At 41.9% G+C, this 14566-nt stretch overlaps 1 protein-coding gene across 1 annotated transcript in view; it reads right to left on the bottom strand.

Moving 5' to 3' along the window:
* The window catches only part of LOC138736912 (neuroendocrine convertase 1-like), a 430075-nt gene that overhangs the window by 99259 nt on the left and 316250 nt on the right, over positions 1-14566 (bottom strand). The gene's annotated exons all lie outside the window — the stretch shown is intronic.

The following is a 14566-nucleotide window of genomic DNA, read 5'->3' as shown; positions in this document are numbered from 1 at the left end:
CTTATGTACTTGACAAACTCTCATTCACTCAACCATTGAAAAGAAATGCAAACAAAATGGATCCTTAAGGCAAGGTTAGCAGGTGAAGAAGCGCAGTTAAAAAAAAAATGTTTTATTTATTTAGATATACAGCACTTCAGCCCACGAGTCCATGCCATCCAATTAACCCACACCCAAGGAATGTTTCGAACAGAACAAAGTAATACAGGAATTTCTACCAACTCTCCTTGTGTCTTGGACAGTCTTTGAGCTGGAGTCTTTGAAACCATTAAAATGGAGTTGGTCAACAGTCCAAAAAGGTCTCTTTACATCTTGAATGGTATGATCCTTTACTTTTCATGTTTTATTGCTTAATTCTCTAACTTATTCACACAGTAATTTTAGGCTAATAGAGTTTTAAGTTAATGACCTCCAAAGGGAAAAGTATTTGCAATACTCCTTCTACTGCAAGATGTTTTGAAGGGTTAAATTTGAGAAGGAGAGTTGGATGAGTGTTTTAACTGGGTGTTTTTTGGTACTATTGAAGCAGTACAACAATCCCAACACAACTGAAAAGCTGCTTGATACTTAAGAGGTCATTTTCCATTTATTCAGAGTTAATTTATATACCCTTAAAACATATTAAAATTCATGAGGAGGTTCATGTCTGCTTATTATTGAGTCTTCTGTTGCATTGCTTCATGAAGATCAGGCAAGGAATGTTGTGAGCTCTGGATCAGAGGAATGAAAAGGTGTCTGTGTGAAGGATTCTGGTTGAGCTTTACATTAAGAATAAGATTAAGGCTGAGGTTAACCAAGTTGAGGAGCTGAGTATGCTGTCTGTAGACTTTATAATACAGAAAAAAATAGCGTTAATCTCAGAGGTTATTTGAAGCAAGCAGGTCTCTTCAGAATTAGCATCAGGTTAATTTTGGCTCTGTATTTAACTTGGGCTAATCATATATTTTAATTTGTGTACAGAGAATGAATAGTAAAGACTTGTAGAAACATGAAATACATATTCAATGTAGGTAACCAATATTAATCAAATGAGATAAACTGAATTATCATTATTTTAACAATGGTGAAATAATAAGCTATTTAATGCAGAATTGACATTTGTGTATAATTGTGAAGAAATTGGAATGACATAACTAAATATAATTATTAGCAAAACCCTTGATAGTTCACCACAATATGTTTTGCAGTGTGATTTATTATAAATTCTGTAATAAGACATCAAAAAAGTTGGAATTCTTTGATGTTTTGCAAGAATGAGGATGTGCTAACCTGCTGGGATTTATGCAACAAAGCTTCTCTTAAAGCAGAAGCAACAATGGGAATTATTTAAATATAGTGTTTGTAAATGTTGGTCCACTGATACGCAATTAGTGACTAAACGAATATCCTGTCAAATACATTTGGAAAAAGAATTCCATCATTTAAATTTGCAACTACAGAAACAATAGAACACTTGTATTCGACCATTCAAAAGCAAGAACCACTTATAATTGTGAATAGTTAACAGCTCATTGATTATTTATACTCACTCATTCAGGTAAATACAAGAAAGAAGTGTCCAATAAATTCACCTGCCTGCCAATGGAATAGAGCAGAACTTCCTGTTGCCCAGGGATACTGTCAAAGGCTTTTTGCTAAACTGCAAGGGTAGCTGTCAGCAGCTTTGTTCTTATTAGTAACACCTGATCCATTAAAGGACTAATAGTTAAGTTGTGAGACATGGTTTGGTGACACACATAGTTTGAACAAGGTCCCTTCAGAGTAGCCTTTCTCCATAGATGCCAACAGGGGCATTGAACCATCCCTGGAAGATGTGAACCTCTCAAACTTCTATGACAAGCTCCAGTGTGGTAGTTTAGGTTTTTAAACATTCCAAAATGGAGACTGGCCTGAGATCAACAGCCATACTTATTATTTCATGTCAGAAGGCAAATGGCTTGCAAAATATTAAAACAGCATACCCTAGACAATGATTCCTTGAGCACAGAGTCGGACCTAGAAGTAGGGATGGGATAACTGATACTTTAAATTCTTTTGATGAACAACATTGTGATCAGGAGATTCTGAATAAAAGGTTGCAGTGAACTGCCTACTCATGAGGCCATGTTTACAGCAGAGAAAATAAATTCTGGGCCTCACAGCAAGGATGCATTTAAAAGGAAAAAAACCTCACTTTCAAGGTTGAGAAAATAATAAAATATTTTCAGGAAGGAGCTCGATCTTTCTAACCTACTAAAAATATAGCTATGTTTAGAATTGTTCAAATATATAAGGACTGAAGAAGTGGGAACAGAAGTAGGCCACCCATCTTGGAATTAGCTCCACCATTCAGTCAAGTTGTAGCTGATCTGACACTCTCTTGTCTACATTATTCCTTTTCCCCTGTTATGGTTCTCATTCTTCCAATTCCCAGTGAATAGAAGACCAATCTGTTAAACCTAACAATATCGGAGATTTTATCCATGTTCAAGATCGCCTAATGAAACTTCTCTGAACCACAATGTCCTCCTTAAAATCAAAACTGTGCACAATACTCTAGATGTGCCATACAATTGTAGTTAAACTAGACTCGGATCCCATTCAAATAAGAGCCTTCCCTGTTATCTTGTGTGCGTTCTGAGTTTTCAGCACAAGGGCCCCCAAATCATTGCTTCTTTCTGAGGGTTTTCTTCATTTCAATAATACACAATATGTTTATTCTTTCCTCCAATATGAATGACTGCATATTTTCCCACATTATATTCCACTTGCCAGCATCTTGCCTATTAACTTAATACATCAATATTTTTCCGTAAACCATTTGTGTTCTCAAATCTAGAAAGGCATCACAGTCAATAAGGCTAGAGAGGCTTTATAGCAAAGGTGGTGCAATGAGTTCTGCTTTTTATTTTTTCCCTTCTCATGAGATTTGAATTGCAACAATGCGTTTATACAGCACATTAAACATGACTGAGGATGAGTTTCTAGGTGTTAATATTATTTCTAATTATTCTATCGCAAATAAAATTTACGCCCAGCCTCATTGTGTGGTATCTAAACTTTCTCAGCCATGCTGGCATTAATGTCATATCAGTCCTTACTCCTCCTATCACCATACCATATCTCCCAACACTCCTTTCTAAGTACCATCACTTATCCTTATCCCGGACTAAAGTCTCCATCTAAGTGCCACTGAAAAGCAATTTACATATTGAAGAGATTCCCTTAGTATCCAGCAGGGCACACCAGTGGTGTCCACCAAGGCTTGATTTGATCTGGCCTTCTTTTAGCTGAAGTAGCACTTTGCCATTCACACAAAGTCTGTTTGGACAGAATTTCTGTTAGACAGATATTTTCATCTGCTGCAGAAGGCATTTTGATTTGAGGAGTTATTCAGCTGATGTACATTACAATGTAAAGCATATGAGAAGAACCCTTGCAGCTTTCTCAGAAGAGCCTTGAAGAAGAATATTTGAAGCTGCTGTTAATTTTATAGAGAACTGTGTCGAGTGAATAAAAGCTCTCATGACTGGAGGGAGAACAAATGTTTTTGTTAGCTTATAACTAAGGGTAGGGTTCAACAGTAGTCTTCTGAAGAGTTCTGGGTTTAGACGGGAAACAAGGGTTATATGTGGGCTGGGAGGCAGGGCCTGCCATCAGCACAACACCCTACCATTGAATCCCAGTTCACTCCATTCACACTTTCCTGTAGAATTTAGGGTCTGTGAATGAACACAGAGAATATGGGTTCAGAAACAAGTGGTAAAAAATATACAGTTATTTACAAATTTAAGCGGTCCAGGGGTCTGGAGATCCTGGTGGAGCACCTTAGCGCCGGGGGGCCTTGGACTCCTTCAGTCTTCTGATCCCCTTGTGAGGAAGGAGAGGCAGGCTGGGTCTCCGGCTCGATGATGGAGGGGGGTGCACTTTCCTCTAGAACCAGATCACCCGAGGCCCTGACTGGGGGTGGTGAGAATGAGCTGTGTGGCTTGCAGGGCACCTGAAGCAATGGACCCTCTGTTCCAGCAGATGCCAGGCCCCTGATGGAGACAGTGTCCTCCCCGCCATCCGGGTTCTCCACGTAGGTGTATGTGGGATTGGCGTGGAGCAGTTTCACCCTTTCCATCAGAGAGTCGGTCTTGCTTCTCTTCATGTGCTTCCTAAGAAGGACTGGACCAGGAGTAGTGAACCAGACTGGGAGTGTAGTTCCCCACACTGACCATCTTTTGAAAGTGAATAGGAGCTCATGAGGAGTAGCGTTGGTCACGGTACATAGTAGTAATTGGATGGAATGGAAGGCCTTTTAATATCAGGGCCAATTTGACAGCCTTCCAGACCATGGTGTTCTACTTTTTAACCTCCCCATTCCCCTGGAGGTTGTAGCTAGTAGTCCTGCTGGACGCAATACCCCTCACCAGCAGGTATTGACGTAGCTCGTCACTCATAAAGGGTGAGCTCCAGTCGCTATGAATACAGCTGGGATACCTGAATAGAGTGAAAATGGAGTCTAAGGTCTTCATAACTGATGAGGTGGACGTGTCAAGACTGGTGATCAATAAGTGGGAATATTCGTCAATGACAGAGAGGAAGAAGGTGTTCCCGTTCGTGGAAGGGAGAGGTCCCTTAAAATTAATGCTGAGCCAATTTAAGGGCCTGGATGACTTGATCAGGGGCACCTTTGCGAGGTGATAGAAGTGAGGCTTACACTCCACGCAGACCTGGCAAGACCTGGTCGTTTCCCTGATGTCTTCCATGGAGTAGGGAAGATTGCACACCTTGACAAAATGAGCCATCCGGGTGACCCCTGGATGGCAGAGCAAATTATGCATTGATCGCAGTTGGCTGGTGTGTGCAGAGGCACAGCTTCCTCCAGATAAGGCATCTGGATGGTCATTAAGGGCTCCTGGCCGATACGCTGGTCAGTGAGGAGCGTAAATCTTCTACCAGCCAGGTATTGTCTCAAGTGCCTCACGGCTTCTACAATGGCTTGGGACTCCTTTTCTACCAATAGGTTACAGAGCTCGTGGCCTTGTAATGTCTGTGAAAATAATGCAACCGGCCTGCCCACCTGGTTGAGGGTAGCAGCCAGGGCTATGTCCGAAGTGTTGCTTTCCACTTGGAAATCAGCAGATTTCCGATTCTCGTCCACCGCATGCATGGCGGCTTTCAAAATGTGGTTCCAGAGGTAGTTGAAAGCCTTTGGGCTTCAGTCAAGAGGGGGAAATTAGTCACTTTTAAGAAAAGGCAAACCTTATCAATGTATTGATGGATCCACTGGGTGTAATATGAGAAAAACCCCAGGCTTCTCCTCAAAGACTTTGTGGTCCTGCAGATGGGAAGTTCTAACGGGGGTGCATCCTATCAGGATTGGGGCCAATGATGCCATTCTCCACCACGTAGCCAAAGATAGCCAGAGTTATCAGGGAAGTTCAGGGCTTTCACCGCATGGAGAAAGCTTTGGAGGTTGGCGTCATGGTCTTCCAAAGTGTAGCCATAGATGGTGATATTATCGAGCTAGGGGAAGGTAGCCTTCAACCCATACTCATCCACCATTCTTCCATCTGCCTCTAGAAGATAAAAACCCGATTAATAATATTGAAAGGGACCATCCGGAATTGATAGAGATGACCGTTAGCCTCAAATGCCATTTATGGATGCCCTCGGAATGGATTGGCAGCAGGTGATAGGCAGCTTTCAGGTTGATGGTCAAATAGGCCTGATACTGTGTAATATCATTCATCATGTCCAAAATACGAGGTGTGGGGGGTGGGTATGCGTCCAGAAATGTGTACTGATTAATAGTTTGGCTAACGTCAATTACTAGCCTGGACCTGTTTTCCCCCTTTACCACTACCACGCGCTCTCCACAGGCATTTGCTCGGTTCGATGATACCTTTATCGAGCAACTTCATAAACTCTTGGTCTGCTGTACTGTACCTCCTGCTCTTAGTAGCAATGGGCTTGCAGTCTGGGGCCAGATTCAAGAAGAGAGGAGGGGGGTCGATATTCAGTGTGGAGAGGCTGCATGTGGGTTTTGATTTTAGGGGCCCTCCATTCCAAACCATTACAGAGGGGAGAGGACCAGAATACTCCAAGGTCACGCTTTTAAGGTGACACAGGAAGTCCAGACCCAACAACACCGGAGCACACAGTTCATCAAGAATATACAAGCAAAATTTACAGAATTCCCCTCCTTCAAATGACAAGTATACTCTACAATGTTGTTGAACACACATAGAATACAAACGAGACGCGAGAAATATGCGGTAGTTAGAAGGATAAATCTTCAGGTGGCATTTTGGCACAGTCCGTGAGTCTATGAAGCTTACAGCAGAGCCTATGTGTCAATTAGGGATTAGGGATTAGGGATTTAGTGGAATGTCCGTTTACCTTCACTGTTACTAGAGAGTTGCTGAGCTGGTGAGGTCTCTCCTGATTTAAGACCACTCACTCAATAGCCCCCAATGTTGTGGGTTACCCTGTGAGGGTAAGATGGCGTCTACTTAATGGTGCAACAAGATTGCCATCCTCCTTCTTCCTCCAACGATGATGGCGCTGAGTTTGAAATCGGGTCGCAGCAAGATGGTCACCGAGCCTTTTCGCGGCGTTTCCTCACTGCCACCTTCCATCAATATGTCACGCAGCAAGAAGGTTCGGGTGAATTTGGGTCAGATGGCTTGAGACTAGAATCGGATCTGGGAGCAGTGCAGGCCACAGAATTCCCCAGGATTCCCCTCACCCAATGCCTTTTCTTTCCACAGCGGGAACATACTGATTCTTTTGTCGGGCAACAAGATCGGGGATGCTGGCTCCTGCCACAGTAAAAACACTCCCTAGCACGGGAGCGCTCCCTAGGACAGGAAGTGGCTAAGGCAGGGGTAGTGGTAGTAGGAGCAGCTGGTCCTTGGAAGGGCTCACCTGGCTGGGCAAGCTCACTGGCTTCAAGCTCATTGTTCTTGAGCTTGGACTGTCCCAGTGATTTGGCCAGATCAATGTGGCTAACCAGGTCCTTCTTTCCTGACTCGAGCAGTCGCTGCCTCATGTACCTCGAGCGGACCCCCAGAACTACAGTGTCCCAGATCTGTTCTTCCTCACAAATGCAGCCCATTGCTGCTTCGTACCTGCACATCTTGGCAAATGTCTACAGATCCAGCAGGTAGTCATTGATGGTCTCTCCAGGCCACTAGCAACGTAGAGCAAAATGGTGCCTCATTAGGACCTTCTTTTGCGACTTCAGATACCTAGCCTTCAATGCTTCAATAGCAGTGTCGTAAATAGAACAGTCCCTGATGACTGCATACCCTTTTGTTCCTACCCTCAAAACGATTGAGGACTTCTTGAGTTCATCGGTGTGGAAGACGTCTCTGGTCACATTCAGGTAGTCCTGGAAGCAATCTAGCCAGTAATGTGAACTCCTCAGCCATGTCAGGGGACAGAGGGGCTATCAGTAGCATAGCTGGCTTGAGTAGCACTTCCATGGTTAGGGAATAAGATAATAAAATTACAGCATGAATAAAAGCTCTCACAACTGGAGGGAGAACAAATCTTTTTATTAGCTTATAACTAAGGGTAGGGTCTCACAGTAGTTTTCAGAAGGGTTCTGGGTTTAGGCAGGAAACCAGGGTGATAATGTGGGCAGGTGGAGATGGATCAGGAGGCGGGGCCAGCCATCAGCTCAACACCCTACCAGTGAATCCCAGTTCACTGCAAACTCAATGGGTGCATTTGTGATGGAAGTGAATTGCAGATTGACCAAAGCAAAAGGGTGTCATCTCTGAACTTGATTCTGGGCTTTGGCATTTAGGTATCATCTCCTCTTTAAGCCCATTATATAGATTAAAGACCATTGTAAATGCAACAAGTAATTATTTTTTTCAAAAGGGAAGGAAAGAATGTTACAATAACATGTTTATTTATAAGATTACATATTCATTGAAGAACTGTCTGGGGAAAAAAGTCCATTAACATTTAAGAAGTGTTTAGATGAGCACTTGAAACACCATGGCACAGAGGCTAGGGCAATGGTTCTCAACCTTTTTCTTTCCATTCACGTATCACTTTAAGTATTCCCTATGGCATAGGTACTCTGTGATTAGTAAGGGATTGCTTAAGGTGGCATGTTAGTAGAAAGAAAAAGGTTGAAAACCACTGTTTTAATCATACTTAATTGGCTCGTTATGTGCACGGTTTCATAATGCCAAAGGAAATGGTCAATGACAATTTTTCTCAAGCAAAATATTTCAGTAACAATTTTCTAGAGCAGAGGGTCTCAACCTTCACTTCCCACTCACATATCACTGGACTAGGTTTTGGAAAATGGGAAGTATTTGATGCCCAGCACAGAAACTATGGATGAAAGGGCTGGTGTAGCCTGACCACCAGAACTGTTTTAGGATTATTAGGAACTCTACACTGGCATGTTGGCCTGAGTGAATATGCTGACTGTGTTTTGTTTATTTTATCGAATTTCATGGAAGCAGTGCATGTGGCATTCTTCCAGTTCTTTGAGATGGCTTGTATAATGTGTCCAAAGTGTATCCAGTGGCAGAGATCATGGCTACTCAAAAAACACCAAGAGCTTGGTGCTAGATTTGAATCAGATGAAGATTCTTTGATTTAAAATGTTAACTCTGTTCCTCTTTCCTCAGATGCTGACTGAGAATCTGAATATTTACATCATTTTTCTAATTTATTTAAAAATTTCTTGCATCTGTAATTTTGTTTACAGGTAGCTAAGTTATAAATTAAACCAATTGCCACCACTGAACTATAATGATAAGAAATCCATCTTAGATATCTATAGTTACAAATGTGAAGTACAAAATGCAAAGAATTATCTCCTCCAAGGAAGCCTAATTTCTTCCTCTATTACTTTCATGCTTAAAACTATAAATTAAACCAGAAGTATTTCTGCAGGAACAGAGAGGTGGAAGATGTACTGTTTGTTTCCATCTTCAACTTTACTTCAATTGTAAAGTCAGGGACAAGGACTAAAGCTTTGGTTTTCAAATTGCCCGCCCCCCCCCCCCCCACCCAAACTCACATTACATCTTAAGTAATCCCTATGCCATAAATGCTCTGTGATTAGTAAGGGATTGCTTAAGGTGGTATTTGAGTGGAAAGACAAAGTTTGAAAACCACTGTTTTAATCGTACCTCATTGACTCGTTAAGTGCACAGTTTCATATTTCAGTAATAATTGGGTCTAGAGCAGTGGTTCTTATTGTCCTAGGTATTGAAAATGCAGTGATAGAGGTTCTTTTGTGGACAGACCAGTTATCGTCTCATTCATAGTACAAAAGTATAACACAATATAAAAATACAAAAATGCAAAGTTATAACAAGAGTTTAGTTGGTACGGAAGAGAGATCATATGGTACAGAGAAGGATCAGTGTATATAATGATTTTAAAATCTTACTATGCAATCTGGAGATCCTAGATGAAGACAATTAAAGATGGTCCCAATTACCATAACTACTTAACAGCCAAATAATCATTAAAAACCTATCTGGTTCACTGATGCCCTTCAGAAAAAAATTAATTTATTCTATCTGACCTCGATGTGACTCTTAACTGTGTCCTGGTTTGAGGGGCAATAAGTAATAGATAATAAATATCAGTATTGCATAGGGTGCTGCATTGATAGTTTAAAAGAGAATCACTCAGCAACAGACTCCTCTGAGTCAATTTAACTCTCCCACATCCATTCAGCTTCCCCACTGAACATATTGAATTTTTCAGCATTGAGTTCCCATACTTGACCATGTTTTAGCTGACTTTTAATAATCTCAATATTGAATTATATGCATTTTAGCATTGTGCCATGTGCCACCTAATTTAATTCACCGCAATGTAAATTTCCAAATCAAAGACTGGTGTAGATGATATATTAAATAGCATATATGTAGTAAGTAGCTACTTCTTCATTGTGAAGCCTCTTAAAAGGATGCCTTACTAAAGAAGTTCTCTTCTTTCTGAAGTTAATTTTGTGAGAATCTCTCTCACTGCTCCCCTTCTGTTATCCCTGCTGCACTCAAGCTAACCCCCTTCCCCAGGCTCTCTCTTTCCCTACCCTTCTCTTTCCTTTCATCTAGCTTCCCACCACCTTGCTTTGCTTTTCCTATCAGAGAGATACCCTTTAAATTTAGACATACAGCACGGTAACAGGCCCTTTTAGCCCATGAGTCCGTGCTTCCCAAACCCACCCGATTGACCTACAACCCCCAGTACCTTTTGGAGGGTGGAAGGAAATCGGAGCCCCTGGGGAAACCCATGCAGACATGGGAACAACATACAAACTCTTTACAGACAATGAGGAATTCGGACCCCAGTTCCAATTGTACTAACTGCTACGCTAATCATGCCACCCAACCCTCTTCCCTCTCGGCCTATTATTTCTCGGTTTATTTCTCTTTTGTATTCCATTTAAAATATTTTACTTGTTAGCCTGTGCTCCTCTCCCTATCTCCCTCTTCTCCTACCAATTCCTTGTGTACTGCACTAGACCTCAGCATCCTCAGATTTTCTTAACTTTCTTTAATGTGTACACCTCAAGGAATTCATTAACTCCTTTCTTAAGTCTTTAGTGGATCATAAACCACATTATTTAAGTTAAAACAAGTAGTAACATGAGCAAAGGGATTAGAATTCTGAGGTTTCCCAAAGTTTAGAGGGTGTCTTGTGAGAAAAACAAGGGAAGTTAAACATTATGTGTGAAACAAAATATACTAATTAAATTATTTTGAAAAAATATCCTTAAAACTTTAATTGACTAATTCTCAGTAAGTGAGTGTTAATATTATAGTTCCCTGGGCTGCTCAAGCAGTTTGATACTTTCTGATTTTCATTATATTATTAGGCTTTGCCTTGTGAGCTGACTTTGTAGACCAATTAGTAATTAGTTGCATCAGCATGGGACAGATTCACGAAGGTGCCAGGATAAGAATAGCAGGTTTCCTTTCCTAAAAGGTGTTCATGCGCCAGCTGGTCTTTTAAAATTTTCTAACATTTTCACTGTCATTTTTACTAATACCCATATTTTTAGATTTTTTACAAAAACATAATATAATTCAATTTCTCAATCTTTAAAGCTGGGATCTGAACTTTCTAGTTTTACATATTAACTTCTGCCTGGCTGATAACCAAAGGTTTTTATAGCCAGAAATCGTCAATGAGAAGAAGTGGCACTTTTATTTTTGTTGTGCTAAGTAAGGAAATAAAAGGTGAATGCAAAATGAACAGAACATAGTTGCTGAAGGACCAGAAATGGCCATCAGTATTAAAATACTATTGAAGTAAAAGGGGACACAAGCATCTTCTTGGGGAATGCTAAAATGCTCAGAAGCAATAAGTTGGGAAAAATAGATGATGTAAATCAGGTGCTGGTCAAGGGCATTATACTACTTAACAAACTTATTAAATTATTGTTGGAGATCAATTTGTAGTGTAAATTTGGATAGAATTCAAAGACAGCAGGGAAAATTATCAGTAGCAAGCATTTGGCACAGCTCAGCACATCACTGTGATCAGACTGATGTGGAATTGTTTAGCCAAATAAAAGAGGCTGCCAGAAATCACAGGGTTGTAATCATGGGTGATTTCAATTACCCAGCAATTAAGTGGACAGAAACACAGCTACCTCATGGGAAAGAAAAAAAGTGGAAGCACATTTATTGCAGTAATTAGAAACTGCTTCTTGTCACAACATGTGAATTGGAGCACCCGAGCTGATATTATATTAGATTTGATGGTCATGTGCAAAAATTATATTGCACAAAGAGATTCTCATAATTCAAAGGGCAATCGTATAGCAAGGTAACCCAGGCCACTCTTTACACAAGGCAGAATGAACAGACAACAGAGAATCGGTTGGATAATTTTTTTGTAGAAAGGACGATGCAAACTGCAGCTGAAATAAATATATTCAGTTGAAACGATGTTTAAATCAAGGTATTGGATCTAAATAATTAACAATGGCAGTCACAAGAAGAGGGTAGGGGAAAGAAAGGATAGACATCAAAGAAAACTTTGAGCTTCTAGTCTCTGTCACTTTATTTCTCCATTCTCTTCTCACTCTGAGTTCTCTGGGCATAAATCTCAGGCTTGTTTCTCCAATGATGAATGTAACCCAAGGGACTGCACATCTTCAACCAGATGATATCAATATGGACTTCCCCAATTTCTAGCATTCCCCCCATTCTCTCATTTTCCCTCATCCCCCTGACTCGATTTCTTTTGCTTTCCAGCCCTTTCCTTTCTCGTATCAGAGACCATCTTCCTCCTGCCTTTATCACTTCTCAGCCCCTTTCTCTTCCTTTTCCACCCCTGTATCTACCTCTGCTTCTTCCCCTTCTGCTCCATTTTCTTATTTGGGCTTCTGCATGATTTTTAGCATACCTGAAAAAGGGCAAAGACCTAAAACATGGCCTGCTGAGTTTCTCCAACATTGTTGTTTACTTCCATCTGTGCAGGTTCCAGCCCTTGGATCTTAATATTCAATTTAACAAGTTTAGGTAATCACTCTTTTTCCATTTCTCCAAGATAGAACATGGAACTACTGTAACTTGCAAATCTGATACGTATTTGAGTATAGAAAGAAGGAATGCTTAAGTTTGGAGTCATATACCACTTGACAAAATTACTATAATTTAAAAGACAAATGTTATATATTTTGGAAGATATGGAGCCCACATTTACAAAATATGGGTGTTAATATTTAAATGCAGCTCTGATATTCCCTTTCTCCTTAAGGCAGGGGTGTCAAACTCAAATTCACGGAGGGCCAAAATTAAAAACTTGGACTAAGTCGAGGGCCGAACTAAATATTTATTGAAAATTTTCAACAACATCTGCATGTTTTCTCTTCTTTCAACATATGTAATGTTAAACTTTAGGATATAACTTTAGGAGGATAATGTTACAGGTCAGGAGTAGGTAGCTCAAGTTCACCCTTTGCTTGACCTGAGGGAAACCTATTTGGTCCCTGTGGAGATGTAGTCAGCATTCACACGCTGTGTCCATTTTAGCCTGCATCAGGACTCAGCATTTCCTGCTCACTCCTCAGGTTCTAGGCCTCTATTCACCCTCGACCCACCATCCCTCTACCTGACCAGTCCTTTACCCAACCTCTACTCACCCCTCACACCACTCGCTCTGCCTCTACCCATCCCATCCTATACACGCCCCTCTACTGCCTCTCCCCTCAACCTGTTCCTCCCTCTACCCGTCTCTCACCCTCTAATCACCCCTCCCCTACTCACCCTGCCCCTCCCCTTTTACCTCTTCCCTATCCATCCCTCCTTCTACTCATCCCTCCCTCTAACTGCCCCTCGCACCACCATAACTTCCCCTGCCCATTACTCCTCACCTACACCCTCTGCCCACCCCTGCTTACCCACCCACTCAGGCCCAGCGCGCTGCCGATCAGCCTTTGCAGAACAGCGGGGGCCGTGCGCAGCCTGCCATGTCCGTCGCACCGACAGGAAATCACAGGCGCTCGCCAATCCGCCGCACCGCTCGACAGGTGGGAAAAGTGACTGGTTGTGCGGGGAGCCTTCCAACTGGCTTGCCGGCTGATGACATCGACAGACTTCTCGTGTTACAATTTTGTTTTCCCCGTTCTCAAAGTTTGCACGGTCAACCTGCAACACTCTTGCTCCCTCCGCGTCCCGTGGATCTGATGCCCGGGTGTTGTTAGGATTCCCAGCAGAAGGTTTGTGGAACTTTACCATTCTGGATTCATTTTTGAGAATATTTTGGCCATCTTTTAAGGGGGGTGGTTTTAGGGGGGAGGGGATAGTTAGGGGGTGGGGAAGGATGTGCAATGAAGGAGGAGGATGGTGGGGGTGACATTACCAAAAAACAGCATCGGCTCTCGCTGCAGGGCGGGCCACCTCTAATACATTTTTGAAATGATCTTGCGGGCCAAATATAATTAATTTGGCCCGCGGGCCAGAGTTTGACATGTGTGCCTTAAGGTCTCAGTTCAGTGAACTGGAATTCATCGTCTATGGGTTGATTAGACAACTGGCCTCTCCTCTTGGTTCCGCCCCCATTGGTCCCGATATAAATCGTGTTTTCCCGCCTTACCTCCAATTTACCTGAAGACCATTATAGATACCAACCGTTAATTGTAAGCTAATAAAAGTGTATTTGTTCTCCACACAAGTCACTGAGTACTATCGATCACATTATAATTTTATTAATTTACTTTTGGAAATGGCATGCTCCAAGTCAACCCTCTATCCCCAGAGGCCCCGGAAGAATTCACCTACTGTTTGGAGTGCTTCCAGTCTTACCTAACGGCCACCGAAGGAGTCTTCCATTTTGACAGCTTCTGGAGGTTGGCACTCCTCTCCTAAGTTAGTCCCAAGGGATATGCAGTCATCATGGATTGCACGACATATGAAACGACCATTGAAGGGGCACTACATGAGGCCTCAGAACGACATGTTGGCGTCATTGGCCCAGACCCCAAGCATATGCACCCCTCTTAGACTTCCTGGTCCCAAGGACCACGAAAGCTTTAAGGAGGTACTTGAGCTTCTTCTCATACTACACCAGTCGTTACACTGACAAGGTCTGCACT

The sequence above is a fragment of the Narcine bancroftii genome, chromosome 6 (genome assembly GCF_036971445.1).
Source record: "Narcine bancroftii isolate sNarBan1 chromosome 6, sNarBan1.hap1, whole genome shotgun sequence".
Lineage (NCBI taxonomy): Eukaryota > Metazoa > Chordata > Chondrichthyes > Torpediniformes > Narcinidae > Narcine > Narcine bancroftii.
This window is presented reverse-complemented; position numbering and strand designations above follow the sequence as displayed.